Genomic DNA, 13,539 nt, shown 5'->3' with positions numbered 1-13,539 from the left:
AATTTCTGCAGTTAATAGATGCCAAACACTGAGCAACACTGGCCGGGCCCAAGTAATTCATCTTTACGAGAGAACCTTATCATTTACCCCCTTCCAGGGACTGAATGAAGTGCCACAGGTTCACACCACTATGTTTGTAATTTCTACAGGGTGTTTTTGGAGTTTTGTTTTGGTAGTTTTTTAAAAATATATTTTTATAAACTTCAGGGAGGAAGGAAGAGAGAGATAGAAATATCAATGATGAGCGAGAATCATCCTTGGCTGCCTCCTGCACACTCCCCCTGGGGATCGAGCCCGCAACCTGGGCATGTGCCCTTGACTGGAATCGAACCTGGGAACCTTGAGTCTGCAGGTCGACGCTCTATCCACTGAGCAAAACCGGCGAGGGCTGTTTTTTTGAGTTTTTATTGTTTGTTTTAGTTTCAGTCAGAAAACAGATCTCATTCACTCAAGGAGTTTTTATCCCCTCAAACATAGGTCTTGTAGAATGGAGACAAGATAAAGCAGTGAACAAACCTGACAAAGATGTTATCAACAATTTATCTACTCAGATTTCTTAAAACCAAAACTGGGCTAAAAAAATGCTTTAAACAAAAAAGGCAAATTAATCACTTAAATATGTCATATGTTCATGTTTTGTTGTTAAGATACAATATTTCACACTACCTATAATCATTAATCCCAATCTATGTCTACTGGAAAATATCTCACTTTGTTTTTCAAATGCAATAAAACAAAACACAAACAAAATAGCTTTTCCAATTGTTGTACCTTTTGAACTAAAATATATTGTTTCATGAATTCAGTCAATTCTGATTATTCACAGTTGAGAACAAGTTTCTGAGGTTACCTTTATTATCACAATATCTGGTTCAGTCATTTCCCACTGCAAAATATCTATCTACCTGTGAGTACTGGGGAAAGAGTATTGAGCCAACTCTGCTTAATTAGGCTAATATGACTTAAATCACCTAGGAATGGGAGACTTCTGATCTAATAGATAATGAGACGTTCCCTAGAGTTTACTTCCCAAATATAGTGAATGGACAAACACCCCCATGTAATGCTTAGAGGATTATCTAAAAATATTATCCCATTACACCCAGAAATGAAGTGCCAGCTATATTCAAAACTGTCATAGGCAACTGATATCAATGGTGTGATCAATAAGACAACCAAATATTGGCACTAGTTTCTCAAATCCATTATATGTATTGGAAAACAGTTTCCCAAATCTCAAAATTATTAAAACAAAACAAAACAAAATACCCAAGTAGACTGGAGAGGGTACAAGCTGGGCTGAGGGATGCCCCCACCCCCGTGCACGAATTTAGTGCACCTGGCCTCAAGTATATTTAAGAAAAAGAAAAAGGTTTTCTAAAAAGAAAAAAGCAATACAAACTGTGGCAGAATATATTTTCCAAAGATGGCTACAATGGCATCCCATAGCACTTCTTATAATGTGATGTTCATACTCCTCTCTTCAAATGGTGGGATCTACGTCTACCACCCTCCTCTGAACCTGGGTGGGCCTTTATGACTACCTCAACCAATAGAAGAGAGCAGAGAAACACTAGGTGACTTTCAAAACTAAGTCAAATATGCCATGCGAATTTGCCTTGCTCTCTTATCTGGGAATCCAGCCACCATGCTGGGAGGAAATCAATCAGCCAAAAGGAGAGGTCATGTGTAGGTGTTCTGGCTGACAGCCCAGGCTGAGGTCCGTGCCAACAGCCAGCATTAACCACCAAACACTTGAGTGAGCAAAACTTCAAATGATTCCAGTTCCCAGCCCCTGAGCCACCCCTACCCTTCCAGCTACTCCACCTCACACCACATGTTGACAGAGACAAGCTGTCCCCACCAAGTGAGCCTTGCACAAATGGCAGATACATGAGCAAAACAGATAACTGGCATGTTTTAAACCACTAAGTTGGAGTGGTTTGTTATGCAACAATAGATAACTAACACATGCTCATGAATACACTTTGGAGAATGCATAGAGACTACAGTTTGGTAATATTATTTTATTTAAAACTTTTTTTTCTTGAAATATTAATTTGTATTGTATGTAACATATTTAAAATCATTTTTCTTGAAATATTATTGTTTATTACATGTAACTTTATATTTAAAATCGTTTTTCTTGAAATATTAACATTTACTGCATGTAAAATTATACTAAAAATCCTTTTTTTGAAATATTAATGTTTATTGCATGTAAAAAAATAAAATGCACAAGAAAATATTTAATTACTCTAAGTTTCACCACTGTTGTTTCTTTTATATTTTTATTGAGTTTATTTATTTCAGAAAGGAAGGGAGAGGGTGAGAGAAATAGAAACATCAATGATGAGAGAGAATCATTGATCGGCTGCCTCCTGCATGCCCCACACTAGGGATCAAGCCCGCAACCCTGGCATATGCCCTGACCAGGAATCAAACCCGTGACCTCCAGGTTCATAGGCCGATGCTCAACCACTGAGCCACGCCATCCATGCAGTTTTACCACTGTTAACATTTTAACATGTATTTTACAACCAAGAAAATGTTTTGCCCCACCAATTTAGATTCCAACTGTTTTGTTTTTACCAAGATAAATGATTAAATTTTTAAAGATGGTCAAATGTTTCCATCTAAACAGAAAGGGAGAACATTAGCACCCATTCTATTTTTCTTACCCTTACTCTCTCTTTCACTTACCTGTCCTAAGTCAGGTGTCTGAGGATGGCTGGTCCACCAATATTCCAATCTCTGGATATGGATCAAGATCTTTGGTTGCAAGAACAGAGGCGCTGGTTCTCTTCCCTAGAAGTTGCTTAAGGCCCAAATCTGAAATTTTCAAAGAAAGAAAATGCTTAATATAAACATCTCCTTTCAATCACTTACAATTCCATCTCTACAACTAAACAGAGGCTGATAGAGTGGGTTAAGATTACATGGAAGTGAATGCACAGGCTTCACTAAAAATGGAGTTGGGTGACGTGTATTCAACTTCCAGCTCTACTTCTTACTAGCTATATGAAATTTGTTAAAACAAATTATCTGTGCCGAAGTCTCATCATGTGATGAAGATTAAGGAGACATGACCAAAACTTTGAGCTGGAACTCAGAAGACCTGTTTCTAAACTCAGTTATCATTCTGCATTGCTATAAGAACTTTGATATTTCCCTGGGTTCAGAAACATCATCCCTGAAAGGAGAGGGTTGCATTAAATAATGGTTTCTGAAATCTAATCCTTGAACAGGTGCCATCCATGACCAAACATGGGTGTAAAGTTACAACTGTGCTTACTGTGAGATTGTCCCTGGTACTCTTTTGGTGTTAAAATGAATAGCTGTTTTTGTTTGTTTGTTTGTTTTAATATATTTTTATTGATTTCAGAAAGGAGAAGGAAGGGAAAGGGAGGGAGGGATGGGGAGAGAGAAACATCAATGATGACAGAGAATCATTGACCAGCTGCCTCCTGCATGCCCCCCACTGGGGATCTAGCCCACAACCCAGGCATGTGCCCTGACCAGGAATTGAACCTTGACCTCCTGGTTCATAGGTCGACGCTCAACCACCGAGCCACTCCAGCCGGGCAGTAGCTGTTTTTTAAATAACCGAAAAGCTAGAATAAAAAGCCTATAGCCCCATGCAAACAATCTAAAATTCCTTTTAGAAATTCTAGTTATCTGTATGATTTACATGAGCTCTAAAATTCCTTCTACTTCTAACATTCTGAATATTCATTCACTACTCAGTATATATAGAAAAGGCTTATATGATCCTAAGGAAAAATGAGCTAAAAACTGGAAGACATTAGAAACTTATTTTGTATGGACATTTACTTTCAGATAATAATGTTTTTTTAAAAACCACAGATTAAGAAAAGCTAAATTTCATTTCTAATAGATAGATGCTCTCACAAAACAATTTCAGATGTAATTTGCAAAATATATTTTTAGCCAATGTGTTTCACTTCATTTCTTCATTGGCCTAATTCTAGAACAGACTATAATGCTTTTGATGTTTTTACTTTCAGTTTTAACAGTTGTATTCAAAGAGAACTAAATACACACACACACACACACACACACACACACACAACCATAGGGAACAATAATAGGTGTAGGTGTAGTAAATGCTTTTCAAATATGCCAGAAATCGAATTGGGTATGTTACTAGGGAAAACACATGTATTTCATTATAATGAGCCAATATAATTAAAGCAATATTTATATTTTGTCCATGATTACATTTCACATATTTCTTCCTCCATTACAGTACAATAAATTTAAAAATCTCCTTATCATATTGTAACTATTTTCAAGGAAACCAGCATTTCAATGATACTAAAACATGGAGCCAAAATAAATTATGAATGTTAGTAATTTTCCAATATTTTCAGATTGAAGCAGGCGAGGTGCCATATTGAAGAGGAACTATGAATATAGAGCATTACTGAAATAAGACCAGAAAGAAAATATAAATTTCTAAAAAGCTGGAAACACAGAACTAAATAAAAGGCTACTGTTTCAAAGATTTGGTTTGCCAAATTTCCCCCTATGGATAAATGTTAGAACATTTTACACTACCTCCAAGATTGAAAGTCTTCTGCTAAAAATAAAAAAAAAATAAATCTCTGCTAATACTATGAACATAAATTAACTCCCAGATTGTTTATGCTCCAAGTAGCTGCCACAAGAGCAACAAATCAAAGACAAACTTACACACAACATTTAAGACTTATGCAGACCTAAAAACAAAGAAATTTGATATAATTTCCACAGAAAATATGCCTATTGAAAAATTATTTATTTTTAAAAAAAACAGCATTCACTTCAACTTTTTAAAACTAGAATTGCTATGTTAGAGTAAGCACAAAGAGAGAAGGAAATCTCAATTATAAATGAGTCTTCCTAGTCAACACTTAAATTTTATCTGAGTAAATAGTTACTTTCATTGTATCTGATGATTCTTGTCTCTTTCACCTCCTACCAACTTTTCAAAGATTTCAGACCCATCAATCAGCCAAGTTCAGTTCTGGATGCCATTCAAAAAATGGGTGTTTATAACCTACCCCCCCCCCCCCCCCCAGAATATGAATGAACATTAACAGCTCTTACAATTTCATTTCACCAAGGCCAAGTGTGATGTGCTATTCATTTTGGATGAGTAACTCCAAATTACTCTTCTCAAAATGGCAGCACTCATTCCTTGCTACTCATAAAGTGTGAGAGTTTGTAAGAAATGCAGAATTTAGGCCTTATCTTAGACCTTCTGAATGAGAATTTGAATTTTAACAAGCTCCTCAGGTGATTCATACACAACGAAAAGTTTGAGAGGCACTGTCCTACCTAGTTCACTCATTCAGGCTCCCCTCCTCCTACTTTACAGTTCCTCCTTACCAATCTGGCATTTAAGAAATCAGAACCTTTTTCTTTTGTGCATATTAATAACGACCAAAATGTAATGAGGATTTTTTTAATTCCACTTTCTTTAATGTACAAAAACATATGAGTAGAAACAAAAGCAAATTAAACATTATCACATATGTTTACACCATTATCTAGGTTCTTATGTCAACGTTACATAGAAACGTTGCGAGCTGGTATGTGAGCGACAGAGCGGCACCACGGACATGCTGGCAAGTACTGGCGGTGAGCGGACAGGGAGAGGCAGGGAGAGTTTCCCGCTGCGGGCAGCGGTTGTCTGCGTCCCGCTTAGCAGCAGCCGCCCGCCATTAACATGAGAGCGCTTGAGGAGTCTTTAAATAAGATTACATAGTTTCTCAGGAGTGTGCCCACACCTTTTCCATACCCCTCTACCCCCCAACCCCCCAACCCCCGAAGCATTACCTGTGCTTTTCTCTTAAACTCCAAGGAGTTTGCTCCTTCTTTTGCTTCTGCACCTTGTTTCCTGAGCCTACACAGCTCATCTGGCTCACTTCTACGACCTCTGTAAATTTCTAAATAAACTTTTTCTTATAATTGAAAAGAAAAAGGTTACGCACTTTCTTTCCAACCTTCTTTTCATAAAAGACTATAGGCTCCATGAAGTGAGGCACTTCATTTTACCTTCAAGACCAAATCAGTGCCAGGCAAATATTTGTAGAGGGAACAAAATAGATACCAGATGATCCCTAAACTCCTCCAACTCTTCACAAGGCAGATTCACTATTGAGTTTATAAGGCTCAATACTTTTATCTTATCATTATATCATCTTACCTAATAAAAGACAAACATGTAAATTGACTGTACTTTTGCTACGCCTATAGCCAATCAAGAGTGACTATGCAAATTAACACAAAAATATGACGGTTAATTTGCATACATAGGCGCCCAGGGCCCATGTTCCAGGAGCATCCTGGCACCCAGGTCACTGTGAGGTAAGGCCTGGGCAGAAGCGGACCGCCTGCGATCCATCACAGGCTTTTGGCTTGGTGCCGGAGCAGACCCCTGCAATCAATCATAGGGAGCTGGGGGTCCGCTTCGGCCTGGTGCAGGAGTGGACCCCCTTGGATCGATTGCAGGGAGCTGGGCTCTGTTCCTGCTCAAGACCCAAAGGCCTGGAGGAAGAGCGGACCCCCAGCAATCAATCGCAGGGAGCTGGGGCTCTGCTCCTGCCCAAGAGGCTTTAGGCCTGGGCAGAGCCCAGCCCTCGATTGGTGTGAACTATAGAGGAAACACCTTTTCTGACTGCACATTGGCTAAGTTTCTTGTATGCCACTGGTAATATTCTTAGTAACTTGGGTAATAAGAATCCAAAAAGGTGATCGAGAGTTTTTCCACCACACTTCTGGAGTAAAAAACGAAGGTCCTGTTAGAGGGCTAAGAAATGTCATATCCTGCCCTAGCCGGTTTGACTCAGTGGAGAAAGCCATGGCCTGCCGAACGCAGGGTCTGGGTTCGATTCTGATCAAGGGCACGTGCCTAGGTTACAGGCTTATCCCTGGCCGGGGCCCAGGTCAGGGCTCATGCAAGAGGCAACCAATCAAAGTGTTCCTCTCACTTTGATGTTGTTTTCTATCTTTCCCTTTCTCTTCCACATTCTCTAAAAATCAATGGAAACATATCCTCCGGTGAGGGGGGGAGGGAGGGGGGGGAGGGAGGGAGGGAGGGAGGAAGAGAGGAAGAGAGGAAGAGAGGAAGAGAGGAAGAGAGGAAGAAAGGAAGGAAGGAAGGAAGGAAGGAAGGAAGGAAGGAAGGAAGGAAGGAAGAAAGGAAGGAAGAAAGGAAGGAAGAAAGAAAGAAATGCATATCCTATGAAAGACACATCTTGAAAATGCCTAAAGGAATTTGTCATTTTTTCTTGATGAAGAGACTGGAGTCCACGTTGATGAAAACACCTTGGTGGCTGTGGTGGCTGGCAGTGGCTGCAGCAGCAGAGTGATGAGGCTGGTGCCTTCCCCTGATCAGCCAGGTTACCTCCGACAAAGGGAGGCCAGACTGTGGCTTAGGCCCGCCCCCCTTGGAGCTCGGGCCTAAGCCATCGGTAGGACATCCCCTGAGGGTTCCCAGTATGTAAGAGGGGGCAGGTTGGGCTGAGGGACACCACCAACCCCCAGTGCACAAATTTCATGCACCGGGCCCCTAGTTATTAATACATTTTAGGTAAAATGACAATGATATTTCCTCTATATATACATTCTCACTCAAGTAGCTAGCAAACTCAACTATCCAGAAAAGCTGTGCACGTAGAGCTTACGGTAGCCTAAAATATACAGAGCTGGAAAGGATCTGTACATTAAAAAAAATAAAGTTTTTTTATGTGATTAATTTCTTCAAAACAAGAAGAAATAAGTGCTTTTAATCCTAGCTCAAGCTGAAACCGGTTTGGCTCAGTGGATAGAGAGCCGGTCTGCTGACTGAGAGGTCCCGGGTTCGATTCCGGTCAAGGGCATGTACCTTGGTTGTGGGCACATCCCCAGTAAGGGGTGTACAAGAGACAGCTGGTCGATGATTCTCTCTCATCAATGTTTCTAACTCTCTCTCCCTCTCCCTTCCTCCCTGTAAAAAATCAATAAAATGTATATATATTTTTAAAAATCTCTTACCCTTTGAGACAGCAAAGAGGGACCTGGAGAGTATCATACTAAGTGAAATATGTCAGTCAGAGAAAGGCAAGTATCACATGACCTCATTCATGTGGAATCTAATCAACAAAATAAACTGATGATCAGAATGGATCCAGAGACATGGAAGCATGGAACAGAGTGCAGAATCTCGGAGGGAAGACAGGGGAGGATGGGTGAGTAGGAGGTAATCAACCACAGACCTCATATGCATATATGCGTAACCAATGGACGAAGATAGTGGGGTGGTAAGGGCCTGGAGCGGAGGGCGAAGGATGGGGGAGGTGGAGCTGGAGGGGGGTCAATGGGGGGAAAGGAAACATATGTAATACTTTCAACAATACGGTATTTTAAAGACAATTTATAGCCAAAACCGGTTTGGCTCAGTGGATAGAGCGTCAGCCTGCGGACTGAAAGGTCCCGGGTTCGATTCTGGTAAAGGGCATATACCTTAGTTGCGGGCACATCCCCAGTGGGAGGTGTGCAAGAGGCAGCTGATCGATCTCTCTCATCGATGTTTCTAATTCTCTATCCCTCTCCCTTCCTCTCTGTGAAAAATCAATAAAATATATATATATTTTTAAAAATCAATGGAAAAATATTGAGCTGTTTTGCACTGAATAAAGTTTCCTTCTTCAATGCATCCAAATTGGGTATTCCTGTTGGTGTTGAACTGGCACCAATGACCATCAACCAGATACCATAAAATGACACATCTTACTTTCTGAATAACTTAGACTTAGAGGTAGTTTCTAGCTCTGTCCCTCTCCCTTTCTCTCTGTAAAAAATCAATAATAATAATAATAATAATAATAATAATATATATATATATATATTTTTAAATGCCATGCAAGTGACAGCTACAAATGTAAACTAACACAATAATTTGTACTGGAAAATCAGATATCATGAGGGACAATGCATTGGTAATATGATTTTTCTGAAAAAGTTAACAACCATTGTTAAATTTCTGAACAAAACAAATAAAGTACAAGTTGTTTACGCAATTCCTGGAAAATCCAGTATCTATTAAAATCATGCAAAAAATACTTTGTGTTTAAATGTAAAACAGAATTAGGATCAGATAAGCACAAGTTTTTCACCTACAAGGAGTCTGGCGGAATGTTCGAAATCACGCGGAACTCTCTCGTACCTTGTGGTATGTATGGTATTCCTGGCTCCTGCTCACTCACAGCCGGTGCGGCAGCCACCCGCCCAAATCACTGTGGCAACCAAAAGTGCATCTCAAAGACCCAAACACCTCATAGGGGAGGTACTGACCCTTAAGACCAGTGACGTCAAGAAAGGCTAGATCCCAGTGTAGTCACCACACCATAAAGCTGACTGTAAAAATAGATTTCTAACTTTGGCAAAGGAGGAATCCTCATTCCGTGAAAAAATTCATTATTAAGGAAAACAAAAAGGCAGACAAAAACCTAAGGATAATCACCCTAAATAAAAGTGATACATCAAACCAAAGGTGGGCAATCTTTTAACCCATATGATAGCAACTCATATGTTGTTTTACTAAATATAACAAATATCCCAATTAATAACTCTCAAAAAGTATGTTATAGTTTACAAGGCATTTTAATTTTAATTGGTTCATTGCCAACTTTAATTACTATGCTTATAGCAATTCTATGAGATAAATATCATTATTCTTTTCATATAATAAGGAGAACACTCTCAAAAAGGTTAAAGTCATATAGTTAGTAAACTGACACAAGACTTCAAAACCTGATTTCAAATCCTGTGTTCTTCCCATCAAACTATACTGATCCAACATCTTCTACTTAAACATTACAGAATCCCACAGCAGATCTGACAAGAGTTAAAGTCTCTTTTAAAATCTTTCCGTTTGGAAGTGCATTTTCCCTTTCACTAAAGACTGAAGATTGCATATCCCTGGCTGAGCTAAAACATAAAAGTCTCACCAGAGCAGAACAGAGCAGACCACGGATCCTCACACAAAGCAAAGCAAACTGGCACTGAGCAGAGCAGAGGGGAGCACCAGAGAGGAGCAGAGCTGTCTGCAGGAGAGGGGCCTGGCTCCAGGGCAGCCTTGGAGCTTTGCTGTTGTATCACAATTGAGTTGTTTTGCACTGAATAAAGTTTCCTTCTTCAATGCATCCAAATTGGGTATTCCTGTTGGTGTTGAACTGGCACCAATGACCATCAACCAGATACCATAAAATGACACATCTTGCTGAAACCGGATTGGCTCAGTGGTAGAGCGTCGGTCTGCGGACTGAAAGGTCCCAGGTTCGATTCCGGTCAAGGGCATGTACCTTGGTTGCGGGCACATCCCCGGTGGGGGGTGTGCAAGAGGCAGTTGGTTGGTGTTTCTCTCTCATCAACGTTTCTAGCTCTCTCTCTCTCTCCCTTCCTCTCTGTAAAAAATCAATAAAAAATATATTTTTAAAAAAAATGACACATCTTACTTCCTGAATAACTTAGACTTAGAGGTAGTAAGAAACCTGCCCAAGTTCAAATAACAAATGTAGAGCCCGACCTGAACTCCTATTTTTAAATCTCTAAAACCATGCTATTATATTCTACAATCTCTAGCTCTTGAAAGCATGAGCACAATGTTTTTACTTCTTGACTTAGTCTGTACAAGTTGCTATTTACAAATTACCTGGCTGAGTAGTTTAAATAGTAAATAAACCTTTATGTCCTATCATTCCAGAGACTGGGAATTCCAAGATTAGGGTGTCCACAGATTTGGTGCCCTCTTCTTAATTCATAGCTCGTCATCTTCTCTGTGTCCTCACATGGCATAAGGGGGCAACAGAGCACTCAGGGGTTCTTTCCAAAGAGCACTAATCCCGCTCATGAGGGATCCACCTTCTTGACCTAATTATCTCCTAAAGGCCCCACTTCCTAATACCATCACACTGGGAGTTAGGATTTAAACACATGAATTTTGGGGGCACACAAAAAATGGCCTTTTATTTAGGGGAGACATGCATAACCATTAAGAACTTTATAAAATATTTTATTTTATTTTATTGTTTAAAGTGTTACAAATAGTAATACATTTGTCTCCTTTTTTCCCCCAAGGACCTTCCCCACCCCCCATCCCCACCCCCCCAACCCCCCCACCCCGCCTTCCCCATCTCCTCCCCCCTCTCCCAGTGTCTTGCGTCCATTGGTTAGGCTTAGATGCATGTATACAAGTCCTTGGGTTGATCTCTTATCTCCCACCCCCCAACCCTCCCCAGCCTTCCCGCTGTAATTTGAGTCTGTTAGATGCTTCTCTGCTTCTATATCTATTTTTTTGTTCTATAAAAATCTTGATTAATCTCTAACATTGTCACTAGATCAATCCTTGCAGAAACACTTAAGTTCATCTTGAGAATGGCTACAAAATGGGCTGGCATACTGAATTAGCTCTCATTTATGACAGGTATATTAACTTTAAAATTTTAAAAGATACTGTGCTATGACTCTTAATAATATATTTCCATGGTTCCAACACCTATATGCACAATTTACAATATAAGACAAAAATAAATGCAAAGGCATTCTTAGAACTTGATGTAGGAGAAAAAAGGTATATGCTTATTATTTCAGCTGAAGAAATAAGGAAATTAAGATCATATATCAGCAAGCCTAATCTTCTTAGACACATCTCTGACAGGCAGAATAATATACTCAGGCTTCCCTAGAAATTAGTAGAGGATAATCTACAAGACACTAATTCAACCCCAAAATTCAAGAAGAAAAAATAACTTAATTGACATTTCTATTTTAAAAGAAAAAAATGTTATGCTTCTGAATTCATGGGTTAAGTTTAACTCACTAGAGTAGAGTGAAGGCTTCAGAAATTAAAATATGCAAGCATGTTAGTTATAACCTAAACATACAAACTGAAAGTCTATCTTTTATTATTTTATTCCTCTTTTTTTGTTCCTCTTTCCCAAAGATGATTTTTACCTCTGTCATAACTATGGTTGTTTAAGTCAAAATCTCTACCTCAAACAACACCTATTTCCTCCCTTATATACAGTCTTATATTCCTTTTCCTTACTTAAAATTCACTCCATTACAACATCCACATCTCTAGACACATTGCACTAATTTTTTTTTTATTAGTAGCTAATGGAAACTACTTGCAATAGAGCTTAAAAGAATATCAACTACCTGAATATTTCTAAAACATGACCACAAATACAAACAAAGCATTTCAGCCTGTTGTTATACTGAAGAAGAAAAAAAATTATTCTAAAAAAAAAAAACACCTACAATCGAAAGTTGGGAGGGGTATAGGTTAATATTAGATTTAAATGTCTTACCCTTACCCTAAAGCCTCAAGACATGCCAATCCCCAGACACATTTACAGAAATTTCAAAGTGATTGACAAGAGTTCTGGAACACACACACACACACACACACACACACACACACACAGAAACCAACAAGAAAGTGTATGACTCACTTGAAAATATAATAGCTGCTATATATAGGTCTATGTGTGTATATACGTACATACTTATGTGTGTATATATATCACTTACTATATATTATTCTAATAATATAATACAAGTGTGTATATTTCATCAACACAAAGAAACACTAAGAGGTCAGAACTATAATTCCAATTTTCAATATGCGAAACCATGGCTTTGAAAGATTAAAAAGGCTTCTAGTCAAGATAGTGTAGGACATTCACCCAAATAACAATCAATATATAAATGTATCAAATATATATGTAAACATAGCTGGCTCAAAAAAAATAATTTAAATACTTCTCGGTGATAGGGAAAATAAATGCAAAAAGGAGACACTGAAGCCTGGGGCCTCCTCGGCTCCTGGTCCAGAGGCAGAGCACAAGAGACTTTATAAAGTGTCCTTGTTTTATAGACAAAGAGCCAGAAGCCTAGGTTAGGTTAGCTAGTCACACAGCTAGTTAGTGGCAGAGGTAGGTCTATCACTTAAATCCTAAGTGATAGATTACTAATTTTATGCTTGGTTTAATGAAGCACACTTTTTATTCTGAGTTATTTTTCCTAGAGACTATTTTTAATTCCTTTTCAGAACCTTTCAATTGTGTCATCCCAAAGCTGGAAACCACTCCCTTCCTAGTGGTAGGAAAGTCCTGTGTCTGGTTGATAATAGGAAGGCTAGATTTGAAAGATCTGACATCACAAAGTTTGCTTAGACATGGTCAGTAACTTTAGTTATAAAGACACTTTCTTTAACTACGGGAAACTAACTGCTTAGTATTGGAGCTGTCAGAGGCTACTAGTTAGAAACATGTTTTTGTAACTTTGTTGCATTTAAAAATAATATTTCAGATTATCATTATTGATTTAATGGGAAGGCAGGAAAGGTTCAAAAGTGTTAGCTTCTGATTCCCTTATGTAAGGAGGATATATCCTGTAACATTCTTTTAAACATGATAGGAATGTTTGCTGGGTGTAGACAAACTCAGCAGTTACAAATTTTCTGAGCTTCAAAGAACTTTACAA

At 38.8% G+C, this 13,539-nt stretch overlaps 1 protein-coding gene across 8 annotated transcripts in view; it reads right to left on the bottom strand.

The window, feature by feature from the left end:
• Positions 1 to 13,539, bottom strand: part of NUMB (NUMB endocytic adaptor protein) — a 119,056-nt gene that overhangs the window by 89,189 nt on the left and 16,328 nt on the right. For all 8 annotated transcript variants that reach the window (XM_084892828.1, XM_084892823.1, XM_084892827.1 and 5 more), the window contains exon 2: positions 2,704 to 2,832. The gene's annotated coding sequence lies outside the window, so the exon portion shown is untranslated. The remainder of the gene's footprint in view (positions 1 to 2,703; positions 2,833 to 13,539) is intronic.

This window comes from Pipistrellus hanaki (assembly GCF_964339955.1).
Source record: "Pipistrellus hanaki genome assembly, chromosome: 1".
In the NCBI taxonomy this organism is placed as follows: Eukaryota; Metazoa; Chordata; class Mammalia; order Chiroptera; family Vespertilionidae; genus Pipistrellus; species Pipistrellus hanaki.
Note: the sequence above shows the minus strand (reverse complement) of the source record. Positions and strands in the feature narration are given on the sequence as shown.